General features: G+C 40.5%; 1 protein-coding gene across 4 annotated transcripts in view; it reads right to left on the bottom strand.

Annotated features, from left to right (window-relative positions):
* The window catches only part of SENP5 (SUMO specific peptidase 5), a 46,567-nt gene extending 30,930 nt beyond the window's left edge, over window positions 1–15,637 (bottom strand). For 2 of the 4 annotated variants that reach the window (XM_065943310.1, XM_065943313.1), the window contains exon 1: window positions 15,481–15,637. The gene's annotated coding sequence lies outside the window, so the exon portion shown is untranslated. Of the gene's footprint in view, window positions 1–3,827; window positions 4,051–15,480 lie in introns of all 4 variants that reach the window. The other 2 variants (XM_065943311.1, XM_065943312.1) reach the window with 2 other exon arrangements.
* Window positions 15,638–18,886: the final 3,249 nt, after the last annotated feature.

Genomic DNA, 18,886 nt, shown 5'->3' with positions numbered 1-18,886 from the left:
AAGACAGGACCCTATCATGTGCTCTCGTCCAGTTACAGTTCTCGCAGTCATGTGAATATAAGAAAAAAGAATCAACACAGGTACATGTATCTGTGTATGAACTTTAGAAACACACTTATAGGAAAGGGTAGATGAAAATGATGGTCAAAATCAAACATAATTTCCCCTCAGATTTAATAAGATCTAACACCACTAGATAGCATATTAAAAAGCAGAGACATTACTTTGCCAACAAAGGTCCGTCTGGTCAAGGCTATGGTTTTTCCAGTGGTCATGTATGGATGTGAGAGTTGGACTGTGAAGAAAGCTGAGTGCCGAAAAATTGATGCTTTTGAGCTGTGGTGCTGGAGAAGACTCTTGAGAGTCCCTTGGACTGCAAGGAGATCCAACCAGTCCATCCTAAAGGAGATCAGTCCTGGGTGTTCATTGGAAGGACTGATGCTGAAGCTGAAACTTCAATACTTTGGCCACCTCATGCGAAGAGTTGACTCGTTGGAAAAGACCCTGATGCTGGGAGGGATTGGGGGCGGGAGAAGAAGGGGACAACAGAGGATGAGATGTCTGGATGGCATCACCGACTCGATGGACATGAGTCTGAGTAAACTCCGGGAGTTGGTGATGGACAGGGAGGCCTGGCGTGCTGCGATTCATGGGGTCGCAAAGAGTCGGACACGACTGAGCGACTGGACTGAACTGAACACCACTGAAGTTTCTTTAACCTAGAAAGAAAGGCACCATCCATTGCAGGTCTAACAGAAGAAGTGAAAAACCAGTATCCTAATCTCAGCTACTATTAATAGGAGCTTACTAGGAAAAGCTGTATTACCTTTCTGTGCATTAGTTTTCTCTGGAGGAAAAGGAAATAAGGAGGACTGAACACATGCTTACCTCTGTTCTCTCTACAAATTTCATTAAGATGACAGAAATGGAGTTTTAAAAAAGGTCAAAACCCTCAATGACAACAAAAAAGGAGGCAAGAGCAATAAAACTGTTGAAAGAAAAAAGCAGATGAATGACTAATAATAGACAGAGCAGGCCAAAAGAGCTGAAATCTAAGCCAGAAGTAGAGGAAGCCAAGTAGCAAGTTACAGGACCTCAGAGAGGCTCAGGAAGCAGAACAACAATACCCATGAAGGTCAGGGAATGAGGAGAGCAGAAAAAAGAAGGACTGGCTGAAAGTCTGAATAAGCAGCAGTTAGACTCCAAGATCCCTTCCCCTACCATGGTAGATGGTCAATTTCACTTTCTCAGAGGAATGAGCCAGAACAGTCAGGTGCATCATATATAACTAAGAGCAGGGGTACAAACAAGAGAATAACTTAGTTGTTTGTTTTTTTGCTCGTGACTTTTTATTTAACACCAAAAACACTTTGTATTGGGGGATACGACTGAGCAACTAATGCCTACACACACAGCCAATTAACAAGCTAAGGGACTCAGCCATACATATACATGTATCCATTCTCTCCCAAACGTCCCTCCCATCAAGGCTGGCACATAACATTGAGCAGAGTCCCATGTGCTATACAATAGCTATTTATTGGTTATCCATTTTAAATATAGAAGTGTGTACATGACCTTTCCAAAGTTCCTAACTATCCCTCCACCCCCACCAGGCAACCATAAGTTCCTTTTCTAAGTCTGTGAGTAGCTTTCTGTTTTGTGAGTTCATTTGTATCACTTCTTTTTAGATTCCACATGTAAGGGATGTCATATGATTTTTCTTCTTTTCTGTCTGACTTACTTCATTCAGTATGACACTCTCTAGGGCCATCCATGTTGCTGCAAATGGCCTTATTTCATTCTTTTTAATGGCTGAGTAATATGCCATTTAATATATGTACCACATCTTCATTATCCATGAGGATAGTTTTACATAGTGAATTCCTCCTGAATCTCTTTCCCCATTGAGTTCCCAGAAAGGTGTGTACCCTCAAAGAGATCAGTTCTGGGAGTGAGCGAGGGGTGGGGCAGCGACAGATCATTCAAAGAGAAAAGACCAACAGTATACTGATATTTGGGGATGCCACAAGGACACAGGCCCAAATAATAACTTCCAAGTTTAAGAAACAGTGAGACCCCAAATCCTTCCCCTATCCAAGACTGTAAGTTGCTCCTTCAGAAAGGAAGTTGTACAGACAAGGGGATCCCAGGAACAGAAGGAAAATGGAATTATAGGAATTATATATTGATCCTAAGCCCCTCAACACTTTCCCACTCATCTCCCCAAACCCGAGCAAGCTATCTTATCCATCCAAGCAAGAGATTGGAAGATTATTCTTTGGAGAATTTGATTAATACACAAGAGAATACATAAATACAAATATTCCCCCACAAAATGGCCCAGCATGGCTCACAGTGTACCCTATAGCTGACAAGTCCCACCACAAGCTCAGAATTTCCAAGTAACTTCTTAGTGGTTCAATGACAGCATAACCAAGAATCACCAGACTTCTAGGGATAAAAAGTAGACCAAAACAAACAGATAAAACTGAAAGCATATTTAGAAAAGCTAACTTAAAAAACCCAAGGAGGACTTACTTTCCTGTTGGTACAGTGGATAGGAATCTGCCTGCCAATGCAGCGGATAGGGGTTCAATCCCTGGTCTGGAAAGATTCCTTATGCCCTGGACCAACCAAGCAGCTGTGCCACAACAGCTGAGTCCGCGCCCTAGAGCCCATGAGCCATAACTACTGAGGCCCAAGGGCCTAGAGCCCATTCTCCCCAACAAAAGAAGCCATATAATGAGAAGCCAGCACACCATAACGAAGAGTAGCTCCTGCTTACCACAACTAGAGAAAGCCCGCTCGAAGCAATGAAGAACCAGTGCAACCAAATAAATATTATTTTTTTAAAAATGAGGAGGGGAGAGAAGGGAAGTTATTGTTTAATGAAAAGAATTTCAGTTTAGGAAAATGAAGATGGGTCTGAGGATGGATGGCGGTGATGGTTGCACAACAATGTGAGCATATTTAATGCCACTGAACCATATATCTAAAAATGATTAAAATGGTAAATTTTATGCTATGTATACTTTACTACATTATGTTTTTTTTTAAAAAAAAGAGAGGAAAAAAAAAACCAGTACCTCCCTCAAGGAAGAAAATATTGCAGCCACTGGGGAAAAAAGAATATGTTACATTTTTAAAAGGAAGGATGAAAAACAACAAAAGGCTTAGGCTTAGCTTAAAATGGGGCTAATATTACTTACATTATTTATATAAGTTATATTACCTATATTATAAATATTACTACTATTTAAAATTGAACAATAAAGGCTGATGAAAAAATGGAAAAAAGACATAAGGAAACAATTCAAAAATAAGGATTTTTAAATGTCCTTTGAACACAGCATGTTCAACTTCACGCATTAAAAAACTGTCAAGGGGGCTTGGGAGATAGGTAAAATGGGTAAAGGGAGTTAAATGCACGAACTTCCATAAATAAACAAGTCATTCATGATGATGTAATGTACAGCATGGTGACTACAGTTAGTAATACTATACTGCGTATTTGAAAGTTGCTGAGAGTAAATCTAACCTTCATCACAAGAAAAAAATTGGGGAGGTGGGGAGCCATGTATGGTAATGGATTTAGCTAGATTTATTGTATTCATTTTGGAAAGCACACAAATATTAAATCATTATGTTGTACATCTGAAACTAGTATGTCAATCATACTTCAAAACTTTTGGCAAAAGTTATTACAACATATACTGTTGGTGGGAGAAAAAAAACTTTTATACTTTCCTTGTGGGAATACAAATTGATAAAGTCATTTTGAGGAGGAACTTGGTAATATCTAACAAAATCATACAAATACTTACCTTTTAATCCAACAACTCTGTTTTTAGGAATCTACCTTGAAGATAATAATGAAAACCCACAGGACAAGGTTATTCACCGCAATGTTTGTAGTTGCAAAATACTGGAAACAATGTCAGTGCCCATGAATAGGACAGTGGGAGCAGAGACCGTGGTTCATCCACACAGTGGATGAAGCTGTAACAGGATGAGGATAAGGTCTATGAACATGGAGTCCTCTCCAGGCTGAATGATAAAAGCAAAGTTCAAATGAGCGTCAGTGATATGCCACTGCAATAGTTTAGCCAAGAGTGCAGTTAGAGAAAACAGTCCACCCAAGATCACTTCCACTTCTGACAACAGCTGAAAGTTCAGGGAGTTTCCAAAACCACCCCCAGATTTGATAATTTATCAAAAGGACTCACAGAACTCACTGAAAACTGTTAAATTAATAGTTATGGCTTATTACAGTTGAAGAATGTGGATTAAAATCACCCAAGTGAAGAGGTACATACTGAAGAGAGTCCAGAAGTAACAAATGCGTAGCTTCCAGTTGTCCTCTCCCCATGGAGTAGAGACAGCATTACTCTCCCAGCATTAATGCATGACTAAATGTGACAAGAACTGCAATCCAGTGAGGCTCATTGAAGTCTGGACGCCCAGAATTTTTATTGGGGTTCACAGGCGTAACCGACTGCTCACATGACAGAGCTCAATCTTTAACTCCCCCGGAGATCCACTGATGTCAAAGTCATTACACTAAATCACACTGCTGGCTTTTTCTGGTGGGGCCAATCCCATTCTAAATTATATTGTTAGACTACCAGTGACACAAGCCCCCAGGCGAATCAGACGTTGCATTCTGAGGATTTAGAGATTACTTCTTAAAAGCCAAGGATAAACACTTTCATCCTGCACAGGCTTAAATTCTTTACTATACTATATACAGCCACCTTTCATAAAAGAGAAAATAGTATACATGTATCTGCCCTTTTGTGCCCCCAAATCAATTAACAGGAAGACAAACCAAAAACTAATGAGAATAGTTACCTACAGGGCATGGTAGATGGGAATAGGGTGAAAAGAATGAGGAATAGGAAAATGTAGAAGGAATGAGGAGGGAGTGGTGCTTCTCAGATTCACCTTTTTTGTGAAGTTCTGACTTTTCAGGACTATGCTAATGTTTCATATAATTTAAAAATATACATATAATTAAAATGAAACAGAAATAACAACAAATGAGCCTAACTGTATCAAAAATAAATAACCACACTGAAAGAATATAGCAGAAAAGAATTAGCCAATCTGACTGTATACATCCAGATAGCTCAGTTGGTAAAGAATCTGCCTGCAATGCAGGAGACCCCAGCTCAAGTCCTGGATCAGGAAGATCCGCTGGAGAAGGGATAGGCTACCCACTCCAGTATTCTTGGGCTTCCCTTGTGGCTCAGCTGGTAAAGACTCTCCCTGCAATATGGGAGACCTGGGTTTGATCCCTGGGTTGGGAAGATAACCTGGAGAAGGGAAAGGCTGCCCACTCCAGTATTCTGGCCTGGAGAATTCCATGGATTCTACAGTCCATGGGGTCACAGAGAGTCGGACACGACTGAGTGACTTTCACTTTTTCACTTTCACACCCCAGAAACAAAAGGATTGTATACAAATACTGTTCTTTAATTAACAAATTTGCTTTTCACAGAAGAGTGAGTTAATTCTTAACCTACATTCTCAGTATTCAAAAATTGAACAAGTAAGTAAATATGTTGTAGATAATCAGAGCTAGGTTTCAGAATGTTGGTGAAAGAAGCTACATTTTGTGGTATCCACATGAACTCATGGTGTTTTATACACATTTACACACAGGTACAGATCTAGAAATGCACATGAAAAAAGTGAAGAGATGCACATACTTCTATTTATTTCCTAGCTCTATCTGCTTAAAGAGACTAGAAGCAATTACATCCTAGTAACAAGAAATGGTTGATTCCAGAGCTGGGACAGAAGGAGAAGATGAGCCTGGAATATCACTGTAGTGCCAGAAAGTAAACAAGTGCTCAAAAAAATAATGACATGTCAAAAGAACAGAGGAGTCAATTTGAAGGAACCCATAAAGGCCAAAACACCTGAGCAACTGTGTATGTAATAATAGTAATGGCTGATAACTCAAGAATAAACAAATATCCTGAGTCTATAAACAAGGATAAGAGACAATCCTTATTTTTCAGAGATTTTTCAAATTAATAAATATAGAAGAAATAACGGAATAGAAAAGTTACAATTTGCAACTCCTTTCAGAAATAACTGACTCAGGCAAGAATCTAAAACTAGGGGTGAAAATACAATGAGATATAAGCTATTTAATAATCTCAAAGTAACTTCCACAAGATACTTCAAATTACAAAAGGTAAAATTGTGCTTTTCAATAGAAAAATTCAGCAAACATTTCCTTAATCCCCAGTAAAGAGACATATGGACAGCATATGCCTCCTGATGTGGCACAAGATCATATGTGTGGTATTCTTGTCAAAAAAACCACCTGAATTTAATCATAAGGAAATAACAGACAAATATACATTGAGGAACACTCTATAAGAAAACTGGCCATGGACTTCCTTGGCAGTCTAGCAGTTAAGACTGCTTCCACTGTATGGGGTGTGGGTTCTACCCCTGGTCAGGAAACTAAGATCCCACATGTCCTGTGATGCAGCCAAAAAGTAAACAAACAAACAAACAAAAAGCTGGCCAATATTCTTCAAAAGTATCCATCAAGAAAGAAAAAAATGGAGTGAGCAACTGTCCCAGATTAAAAAGCTAAGACTAAGGAGACAAAACAACTAATGTAATGTGTAATCCTAGATTGGGTCCTAGTCTAGAAAAAGGGAATTGGTGGGAAAACCAAAATAAGATATATAGGTCAGTTAATTCCTGGTTTTGACAACATAATATAAACTGAGGGAAAGCTGGGTGGAGTATAAATATCTTTGGAAATCTGAAGTTACTTAAAAGTGTGAAACGTTTACATTTTTCTTAAACATTTAAAAATTTGAGGACTTTCCTAGGTGGCTCAGTGGTAAAAAACCCGCTTGCCAATGCAGGAGACACGGGTTCAATCCCTGGTGGGGAAGAGCCCCAGGAGGAGGAAATGGCAACCCACTCTAGTATTCTTGCCTGGGAAATCCCACTGACAGAGAAGCCTGGCGGGCTACAGTCCATGGGGGTCGCAAAGAGTTGGACATGACTAAGCTCAGCACAGCAGCAGCAGTACCCAGAAAGTAGCACAAGATGACAGAGACTGAAAATAATGAAGATTAAAAAAATGAAAAGATCAAGCCAGGAGATCAAATATTCAAATATGTCAAATACATGATTCAAAAAAATTCTCAGAATTAAAGAACATGATTTTGTACATGGAAAGAACATATTAATGAATGAAAACAGGGTCATCAATCTGACAATCAAACAAGACATATCAATTATCAAATTTCGGAATACTGGAGACAAAATAACCTTCTACCAGCTTTGGTGAGTCAGTAATGACAAAAAAGGATCCATACAGAAAACAGATAAAACATTAAATGTAAAATATATAGATTACAGAAATATATTTATATGATTAATATATAGTATTTACATTACATACATATACACAAGTAAAATCAGAAATAAGAATGGCAATGGATTTCTTTAACAGTAAGACTGAGAACTAGAAGAAAATATACTAATGCTTTCAAAGTCCAAGGGAAAATTATTTTCAAAATAGGATTTTACCAGCCAAATTATCAATCAAAATTGAGGATAGCCGGAAGCATATCTCCTGAAAATGAAAGAATGTGAAACTGACAGAATTTCTAAACTATCTGAATGCAAAGACAAGAGATATAGACAATTGGAAAAGAGTCTGAAGATAAATTACTAATAATTACACAGATGGCTACCCACTCCAGTATTCGTACCTGGAGAATTCCATGAACAGAGGAATTCTTCCTGGCCGGCTACAGTCTATGGGGTCACAATGAGCTGGACACGACTGAGCGACTAACACTTTTACTTTCACACAGAATACTAAACAGAAGAGACTATTAATTTCAGAGACAAACAAAAGGAAGAGTCTTTAAAGGAAAGAGTCACTGCAAATCATAGCACACTACATGCTTTTAGTTGTGACTGCCACTTACATAACTGTAATAAGGCAAACACTGATCGTTCTAATCAATCTTTCAAAAATCAATTTAGAACAGAAAATATGGGTGGCAATGTCTAGTGACTTCAAGATTTGAGAAGTTCACAGTGCCCAGTAAGTAACTGTGGATATTTAAGAATGAAGTAAAAATACTATTTTGTCTTTCAACTATTAGCTTGCTAGAAAATAAACACTTTAATAAGCTATTTAGACTTAATTACTTAATAAATTAAACTACTAGACCTAAAGGCATTATGAAAAAGACATTAAGGGGGTATTAACAGAGAAAATTTGGGAACCTCTGTTTTAGAGTACTGTATTTTACTTTATTTCTTACCAAGGTAAAAATCACTTTTAAATAAACTTCTTAATATGAAATTCAAATATGCTTTCATTGTACTGCCAATATAAAAGGAGATTTGGGATTTATTCTTCATAATACTTAAAAGTAATATACTTGTTGAGTAGTCATCAATAAGATATTTAAATTTTTTTTTTTTTTAATTTTATCTATCTATTTTGGCTGTGCTACGAGAGCTTCTCATTGAAGTGGCTTCTCTTGTTGCAGAGCTCTAGCTCATGGGCTTCAGTACTGTGGCTCCCGGGCTCTAGGTCACAGGTTCAACAGTTGTGTCCCAAGGGCTTAGCTGCTCCGGGGCACGTGGGATCTTCCTGAATCAGGGATCAAACCTGTCTCTCCTGCAATGGCAGGCAAATTCTTTACCACAAGCCACCAGGAAAGCCCGATATTTATTCTATTAAGAACATCACATAAAAGTACACACAAAGCTCCCTAAGTCCATAAGAAATTTCAATTGAAGTGGGAAAAAGCATATAATTAAGTTCTTAGAAAATCTTCCCTCAATTAGAGAAAGCTACCTGGACTATGCCTGTAAACTAAACAATTCCTGGGTGGTCCAGTGGTTAGGACTCCATTCTATCAGTGCTGAGGGCCTGGGTTCATGCCCTGGTTGGGGAACTAAAATCCCACAAGTCACGTGGTGTGGCCAAAAAGAGAAGAAAAAAAGGCAAATTAATCTAACACTTCTGATGGTGATTTTAACAATCACCATCATAATGGCTGAAATTATAAAAATATACAAGTAATTATTAAATTTCAATTCAATAAATATTTGAGTTTCCACAAATAGAACAGCACTGTGCTTTCAAAAAATATAGAGTCTAGTGGGAGAGTCATCTGAACAAGTATAAACAAACGTGATGCATATAAGAAAGGTAAAATTCAGAGTTATGGGAATATCTGGCAAGAGGGTCAAGGAAGACCACTCTGAAAGAATTATTTTTAAGTTCAAAGGATGATAAAGAGTTACTAGTTAAAGTGAACAGATAAAAAGAAGTGCAGGAGAGGGAATGTAGCACTTAAAGGGGCTGGAGAGGTAGGCAAGAAATAGAAAAACTAAATTAATGATGCTGCTATTTAACATAAAGGTAGTGTGAAGCCACTGAAAGACAAAGACAGGCCTAAGACCCAATTTATATGCTTAAAAAGATCATTCTATCTGCAGTGTGCAGAATGCCTGGGAGAAGACCACAGGAAAGGAAACCTGTTAGGAGCCTGTCACAGGTAAATGTAGGCACGGTGAATGGATGAAAGGAAAACTGGGAGAAGTAGTGAAGTGAATTGATCTTGAAATTTTTTAGGTCAGAAATATCAAGACTGTGGGAAAGCCAGTATGCAGGGGTAAGAACTTCGGTATGAGTTACTGGGGAGATTGTGGTATAATTTATATGGAACAAATAAAGACTGGAGGAAGATTATACTGGCCATCTCTTCAGTTTTAGACATGATAGATTTGAGGTGAATGTAAGAAATCTAAGTGGATGCATAATGGTGGATACACAAGTCAGGAACTCTAAAAAGAGAACAACACAGAAATTCCACTCTAAGTCATCAACTGATAGTAACCAAAGCTACAGAAAATGCTAAACTCACCGACGAAAATTTGTAAAACACAGAAGAGAATGCACAGTAGGGTAGTGTCCTCAGGAACTGTAGGATGTAAGAGTTGAGGAAAAGGAAGAAGACTACTTTGCAAAGGAAAGTAAGAAGGAATGATTAGGGAAATAAAGTAGAAAATCAGGTAAGGATGGTGCCCAGAAAGCTAGGGGAAGTTTCTAGAAAGAGGGAAATGGTCAGTCAAAGGCTATTGAGAGGTCAAGCAAGATAAGGATTAAAAAGTGTCCACCTGATTCTCATGACTTTCACAAGAGGAATTTTAGCAGAAAGGAGAGGACAAAAGTCAAGATGGAGTAAAGAAAACAATACATAAAACTACTCAAGAATCATGAGTAAATATGAGGGCAGATTTTTAAAAAAATGGAGACAGCTGTATGTGTTTAAATACTGATGGAGTACTTTACTTACGGATACAGATGGCAGACTAGAGAGGAAGTTGAAATGCAGACTGACTTAAAGACCTAAGAAAGTTAAATGTCAAGCTTGCAATGAAAAAAGCAGTTCAATTTACATAAGAGTGCCTCAAAACAGGTCAGGAATCAGCAGCAGCAGGTTCTATAAAAAAGGCTGTGAACACCATGCTAAAAACAAGGGGACGGATCAGTTGTTTAGATACCCTTCTACTCTCCACAAAAACCAGCCAACTGCCCCTCCCCCCAACCTTGCCTACTAGACTATAACAGCGCTGACCAACAGAAGTTCTGCAATGATAGAAATATGCTACATTGGCCCTGTCCCATATGGAAGTCTCCGGAAACATGTGGTTACTGACCACCTGAAACGTGTCTACTAAGGAACTAAATATTTAATGTTACTTAATTTTCGTTATTTAAATTTTAGTTGCTACATGTGGCTAGCGGCTACCACACTGGATAAGGCAGCTCTGAAGGGAAAACAAAGGATTCCTGGACTGGACAGCATCTGGTCCAGTTGAGAATGAGGGTATCATACTGAAAATAGTTGAGTTCAATGAGCATAAGTGAATGTTTACACACTGAATGCTAAAACCTCTATGATTTTCCCCAGGTTAGCTACAAGACTGCTGACAGCCCAGTTTATAATCTCCAAGCCAGAGATCTAAAGATTCTTTTTTTGGAAATCTAAGGAGCCTAAGGGAAAAAAGACAAGGATAACACTGTTGAAGGCTATCCAGTAAGAGTCCAACCAGTGTACCCTAAAACCAATAAATCCCAAGCATGAACTCAGAGTACATGTAATTAAAATTAAACGCAACCTCCACATAGGGTCCCTTAAAATTTTTGCTCCTATATTCTAAGCCATGCTATTGTGTGTTCACCAAATACCAACATTCCTTCTAAGAAAAACTAGAATTCCCTGATGGTCAAGTAGTTAGTACTCTGAGTTTTCACTGGTGATGGCTAGGGTTTAATCCCTGGTCAGGGAACTAAGATCCCACAAGCCATGAGGCAAGGCCAAAAAAGTAATAAAATAAACAGCACAGCAAATATGGATAGTATATATTAAAAAGAGATAAAACACAAACACACAAGGGAAACAGAAGTGAGCTTTTAACTCTTATTAGATACTCACTGACCCTGGGACAGTCTAAACTCTGAACAATCCTTAAGAAGCCCAATATTTATTTCTGTTTGCAGTGGAATCACTGTATAGGTTAACTCAACCATCACTATGAAAAAGTTCTTTCTCCTGTAGTTAGGTGCTTCCCAAGTGCTCCAAGAGTCCACCTGCCAATGCAAGAGGTATGGGTTTGATCCCTGGATCGGGAAGATGCCCTGGAGAAGGAAATGGCAACCCACTCCAGCATTCTTGCCTGGGAAATCCCATGGACAGAGAAGCCTGGTGGCTGGCTCCTGGCCACAGTCCATGGGGTCACAAAGAGTTGGACACGACTGAGCGACTAAACAACAAGACAGTAATGAGAATAGTTGTGTAGTAAATGAACAGGGGGGAGGTTACCTACTCTTCAAAAATGAGAATGAATGGTGCTGTGGTTTTGTTTTTTTTTTTTCTTAAGATTTTTTAATGTGGACCACTTTTTTAAAAAGTGTTTCTTGAATTTGTTACAATACTGCTTCTGTATTACGCTTTGGTTTTTGGCCAAGAGACAGGTGGGATCTTAGCTCCTCAACCAGGGATTGTGTTCCCTGTATTGGAAGGTGGAGTATTATCCACTGGACTGCCAGGGAAGTCCCAGAATGAATGGCTTATAGTAGGAAATAAGATTAAAAACAAAACAAAAATAAAAAATACTGCCCACTGGCATCACAGGACATGAATGAATCATAAAAACATCAAGACTGAAAATTGAAGATTTGTACATTTATGGCATTTCCTGGTGATAGGCAATTCAACCACCAGATATAAAGTGGATTAAGTCAAATATCCAATTTTGGTCTCAGGTCCTTACAGACAGAAGACTGCCTCAAGGACCAACAAGTGACTTCCAAACTCCACTTCTCAGAGGGCCTTCAAGTTGTCACTATCCCATCCCTGCCTTTGCTTCTATGTTAAATCTGTAACACCAGTTTATATTAAAACTGTGAACCCTGGGTTTATTTATCCTTTCTAAATACCTCTACTTGGAAAGTGTACTCCATCAGAATCTGAAATTCAACAATTTTTAGGCTTCAGAATTAAGGAATTTCAGGCATAAAATTTTAAAATTTAAAGACTTACCGACTCAGTTTTTCATCTTAGACACATACCATACGTCTCTCTAAATTCTGAATGTATAAATTATCTGTTAACATGCCTTTTTAAATCAGTGAATTCAGAATGCCCTGTGTCATCTGGTTGTAGGAAGTTAACATGCTATAAATAGGGTCATTTTTAGAAAGAAAATAATTCGGCATCTTCCTTTATATTTGTGACATAGGATCCATTTCTGAATCTACTATTAACATAGCCTTTTCATTGCTTCAGTGATTCTTATTTTATCAAAGAATAATTTGATAATGAATATATCTCCCCAAAAGAGAATGTTCAAATCTAATAATAATAATTATGCCTAATAATCTATTATCTTAAGAATCCTGAAAATATCACTCCCGCTCCGCCAGCAAAAGTCACATTTTCACTATAATGAGTAAGAAAAATACATATAAAGCATTGTTACTTCCCCATCAGTTGATCCTTTCTAGACATTTATCAAATTCTTTGTATCAGTGGTACAGTACAATTAATCAAAAAAGAAAAAGGGACTAAAATTCAAGGACCAGCTTAAGGCAATCCTGAGAACCTCCAGTTAAATCAGGTGCTTATAAGGCAACTAGAGACGTTATAGGGCTTCTCTAACAGTTCTCAAATTGAATTCCATAGGAAGTTGGCTAGTGATACAAAGAGGTCATGCATACCACGATGAAGGAGAGGGTGGGAAGACACCTGTGAATGGTTCATGACAAGCCAGAACAAAAGCAAAATTTTTCTAAATTGGAATTTTTCCGCAGTTTATGAAGGCCTGGCATAAAAGTCTGAAAAACTGATTTATAAAGTGACATGACCTTTATATAATTCTACCAACAACAAAAACCCTAAGCAATACTTAGTAAAAAAAATTTTAGTGTAAAATCTACTATTTTCATTAAAGAGCATTAAGGAGTCTAACTGCACAGGGAACTATGAAAATAGGACTACACAGAACTACTGACAAATGACATTTTTTTCCACTTCTGTGCTCTCAGCACTAGAAAACCTGAAACAGTACTATTGATTCAAGTACGGTTACCTGTTAAGGAATGGAAGAGAAACATAAAAAAATTAAAGAGGCATAGGCAACAAACTAATTGAGCATGGCACTTCACCTCTCTGAGCCTGTTTATAAACTAAAATACGATCTACATCTGTATTTTCAAACTATGACTATCACCTGAAAGGCTTTTGAAAAATCACAAATACCGGGGTCCCATTTCAGATCTATTACGGTAGTGACTGAGCATCAGGGGTTTTAATTCCCCAACTGATTCTGATGTCCTGCAGATTTTGGACCACTGGATTTGATGACCCTCAAGGTTCCTTCCGTTTCCATGACTTAAAGTCCCTAACTGACAATCCTGTGTTCAAAGGAAGGGAAGACTACACTTCATCATGCTCCACTGAGCATAACGTGCTCCAATGAGGAAAGGCAAATATACATAACTTGTGAGACCAAGCAATTGTAAGAACAGGTGCTACTCATTCAAGTCAGTAACTGCATCTCCCTTCTCTCCACCCCAAACACTTCTCTAACATAGGCACTACTAAACTTCTGAACAGGGAAACTTCTCTCACCAATATAGAGAAAGGTCTCTCCTCATGTTAACTTGGAACTGTAATGTCCGGCCACTCGGAGGATTCAAGTTCCTGTATTTATTCTCTGAACATTTTAAATTAACATGAAATGCTTCAGAGGCAGAGGGAGAAATCCTCGGAAACGTGCAAAGAATTCCTTCTAGAGTGGGCCAAGGTGTGAATGAAGCCCTTCCCAGCTTTTTTCCTAGAAAGGACCCACTAACTATACTGAGAAAGGAGCAAAACTGATTCAGGTCATCCCTCATATACTAATAATGTGTAATCATTAAGCATGAGAAGTCTGGGTGACAAGGAGAAACTGATTTCTTTCTAATGCTGCCCAACCCAAAGCAGAGACTACAGTCAGGTTTTAACACACAAGATCCTAGTATCTCCTCTGGCACCCTTCCCCACACCAAGCATAGTTATTCTGGGTTAAAGACATAACTAAGAACCTACCATTAAGTGTCCTGGGTATTCTTAAGCCAAGTTTAACCTGATTCTCCAAATATTTTATGATTAACATTCTGCTTTCTTCATTTAACTCTCCAAACTAATTTATATAAATAAAAGAAAGTTCCATTTTACATGGGTTAAAAATGTCTACACCAGATTGACGCCACTACCAAATGGCAGGCCAGCATTTCAACTCAGTTCTCCTGACACCAAGTCCAAATCCCATACCTCTGACACCCTCGCTGCATCCATCCTCCGCAAGAGTGGTCACTCTTGTATGACCAAGAGTGGTCATACAGTGAAACGGAGGTGGATATTACATAGCATAAACAGAATGGGAAAACAGGCTTCCGACCATCCAAATACTCAGTTCTGCCATACCCGTTCACTAGAACCGGGTCCCAAGAGTGTGAAGGATGGAACCAAAGGCATGACGGAAGCAGAGTTGTCCGAACAAAACCCAAGACGGCAGGAGCTGGAGGATCTCTACCAGCAGCAATTCCTCTCAAAGATTCCCCCAGCTTCAGGAGGAGTGGCCGGAGGCGCTAGCCCTCTCCGCTTCTGCCCCGTACAGCTCGAACTGGTGAGAAGGAGAGGAGGACATTGGTCCCTCGGAACGAGCTCCTTCCCCGCCCCCAGAAAGGCACAGAAAAGCGGGGGTGAAATCCACTGCCTACGGTTCGGTAGTAGAGGAAGAGCAGCGCACCAGGCCTCCAGGCCGTGCTGAGCTGGCGCGCACTGACGCGGGAACGGCCAGCCAGCCAGCTCCGTCCGCCAGTCATTCGCCGGATTTGACACCCAGGTTCCCGCTTACCTACGTCCCTCGCTGCCGGCACCTGCCCCGTTGTGGGTCCAGATACTGCGGCAGCTCGGACTGCGGCCCCGCCTTCGCCAGCTTTAGAGGAAGCCTCGTCAGCCAGCAGGCGTCCGGCCTGCTTACAGCAGCCACCGCCGCCGAGCTTCCTCTGGATCCGCTGCCGCGACGCCGGCGCTCACTTACACCGTCACCTCCTTCAGTGCTCTTCCGCCTCGGCCCCGCCCGCGCCGTGTGTAGAGGGCGGGGGAGCGAGGGAGGGCTAGGCGCTGGGGGCGTGGCCCAGCTTGCCTCCGCTTCCGGCAGCGCACGCTCCCCCGCCCTCCTGGGATATCTGCATTTGGTCCCGCCCCGGCACCTCCTTTCTAGCGCTTGAGGGTTGTAGAAATCGGGATCTGAACGTCAAACCGGGTGTGAGGCTTCTTTACATGCTGCTCTCAAGTCTGTAAGGGCTTGGCAGACCACAGTTGCCAAGGGGCTAAGGCAGACCACAGCTAGTATGCGACCTCTCTCTTCACTAGTCTCTCTCTGGCCCAAAGCGGAAGACACGTTGCTGCTCTGGATGCACTCTGAGGCCTGGCCTAGGTTTTTCTTCCCTGGTTTTCCGATGGTGATCTTTCGGCTTGGCATCGCTATGGGCCTCTGTAATCCCTGCTTTGCCTCTCTTCGGCTGAGAACACTCCCCCAGGAGGGAAGAGCCTGGGCTTATTCACCACTATAGCCCCAACCAGCACCAAAAGTGACTGCCTTACAGGTGTTTAGTAAGTCTGTGCAATAAACCTACGGAGAAGCAAATGGCAACCCACTCCAGTATTCTTGCCTGAAGAATCCCAGGGACGGAAGAGTCTGGTGGGCTGCCGTCTATGGGGTCGCACAGAGTAGGACACGACTGAAGCGACGCAGCAGCAGCAGCAGCAGCAGCAGTAGCAATAAACCTAACCGTGCATAACTCGATTGGAATGTACTACCTTTTTCATACATTGCTAGATTTGGTTTTTCATGAATGAGACTGCCTTGTAACTTTCACATATTGTTTTCGTATTACGTTTTATGCTATCCTCGAAACAGAATTTGAGGGGTGTTTTCTACATCCTGAAATAGTTTGTGCAGGACTGGAACTATTTTTCCTTGAATATTCTAAGAACTTGCTGGTAAAACTGCCTGAGTCTTTCTTCTAAATTTCATCCAGGGAAAAGGGAAGAACTAGCCCCATGAAATGGATTGGAGGAGAAGGAACAAAAATAAATGTTCTTTGCACCCTTCAAGAACTGCTACATAACTGTATCTAGATGTACTACATAACTACATAACTGTATGGGCTACGTAACTGTATCTAGATGTACTGCATAGAGAGGTGGCAAGAATACACAGAATTGTATGAAGTCCTGATGACCCAGATAACCACGATGGCGTGGGCACTCACTAGAGCCAGACATCCTGCAGTGTGAAGTCAAGTGGCTTAGGAAGCATTACCACCAATAAAACTAGTTGAGGTGATGGAATTTGTTAAAGTGCCGCACTAGCTATGTCAGCAAATTTGGAAAACCGAGCAGTGGCCACAGGACTCCCCAACTCCACAGAAGGGCAGTGCCAAAGAAGTTCAAACCACCACAGAGTTGTGCTTACTTCCCATGCTAGTAAGGTTATGCTCAAAATCCTTCAAGCTACACTTCAGCAGTACTTGAATCGAGAATTTCCAGATGTATGAGCTGGATTTAAAAAAGACAGAGGAACCAGAGATCAAATTGCCAACATTCATTGGATCACAGAGAACGCAAAGGAATTCCAGAAAAACATCTGTTTCATTGATTATGCAAAAGTCTTTGACTGTGTGGTTCACAACAAACTGGAAAATTCTTAGAGATGGGCATACCAGACCATTTTACCTGTTTCCTGAGAAACCTGTATGCGTGTCAAGAAGCATCAATTAGAACCATACATGGAACGAAGGGTTCAAAATTGGGAAAGGAATACAAGGCTGTGTATCTGTCACCCTGTTTGTTTAACTTATGTGCAGAGTACATCATGCAAAATGCTGGGCTGGATGAGCTACAAGCTGGAATCAAGATTACAGGGAGAAATATCAACAACTTCAGATATGCTGATGACACCACTCTAATGGCAGAAAGTGAAGAGGAACTAAGAGCCTCTTGATGAGGGTGAAGGAGGAGAGTGGAAAAGCTGGCTTAAAACTTAACATTAAAAAAATGTGAAGTGATGCCATGGCATTCTCTTCCCACGAGAATGTGACTTTGCAGATACTGAGTTTGACTCAAGAACCAAGAGAGTCCATGCTTCTGAACAGTCAGATTGTTATATATAATTCTTACAGAATAGTGTAAACGTGAATGCTCAGTCACTCCATCGTGTCTGACTCTTTCTGACCCTTGGTGGACTATAGCCCACCAGGCTCTTCTGTCTATGGGATTCTCCAGGCAAGAATACTAGAATGGGTTGCCATTTCCTCCTCCAGCAGCCCTTCCAAAATCTTGACTATCACACGGCAGTGGCAAGAATCAGTTTCTTATGCTCAGAATCCTCTATCTTTGAGACCAACAGTGGCAGCAATGCCCTTTAGAGGGAACTCAAGGGTAAGGCAAAACCATGGAAGGCCATTTACTTTGGGCAAGTGGGGCATTTCTGCTCCTGCTCTGGATGGCTGCCTTGCCTCAGCTAAGCTAAACCAGTCATTCCATGAAGAATTCATAGCAGCTACTTGTGGTCTTTTCTGACTGATGTATAACTAAATATGTAACAATGCATCTATATTTAAATTGCATTTAAGTTTTCATAAGCTATGTAAACAATGGGCTTAGAAGGTGCAGTGGTACAAGAATTTGTCTGCCAATGCAAGAGACACTGGTTCAATCCCTGGGTTGGGAAAATCCCCTAGAGTAGGCAATGACACACAGGTAAAGAATCCACCTACAATGTAAACAATTACATTCCTTCAAAATCAGCTTATCCAGGGGCTTCCCGGTGGCGGTATTGATAAAGAACCAGCCTTCCAATGCAGGAAACATAATGAGATTCAGGTTTGATCCCTGGGTCTGGAAGACTGATCTCCTGGAGGAAGGACTGACAACCCACTCCAGCATTCTGGCATGGAGAATCCCATGGATGGAGGAGCCTGGTGGGCTATAGTCCATGGGGTTAACAAAGAGTTGAACACGGCTAAAGCAACTTAGCATGTATGCAAGGACTTCTCCAGTGGCTCAGTGATTAAGAATCTGCCTTGCAATGCAGGGGACACCCCTGGTTGGGGAACTAAGATCCCTCATGCCACAACTACTGAGCTCACGCACCACAACTAGAGAAACTGGGCACTGCAATCAAAGATCCCACATGACCCAATGAAGACTTGACATAGCCAAATAAATTTTTTTAGAAAATCAGCTACCTTACA

Source organism: Muntiacus reevesi, chromosome 8, assembly GCF_963930625.1.
Source record: "Muntiacus reevesi chromosome 8, mMunRee1.1, whole genome shotgun sequence".
NCBI lineage: Eukaryota > Metazoa > Chordata > Mammalia > Artiodactyla > Cervidae > Muntiacus > Muntiacus reevesi.
This window is presented reverse-complemented; position numbering and strand designations above follow the sequence as displayed.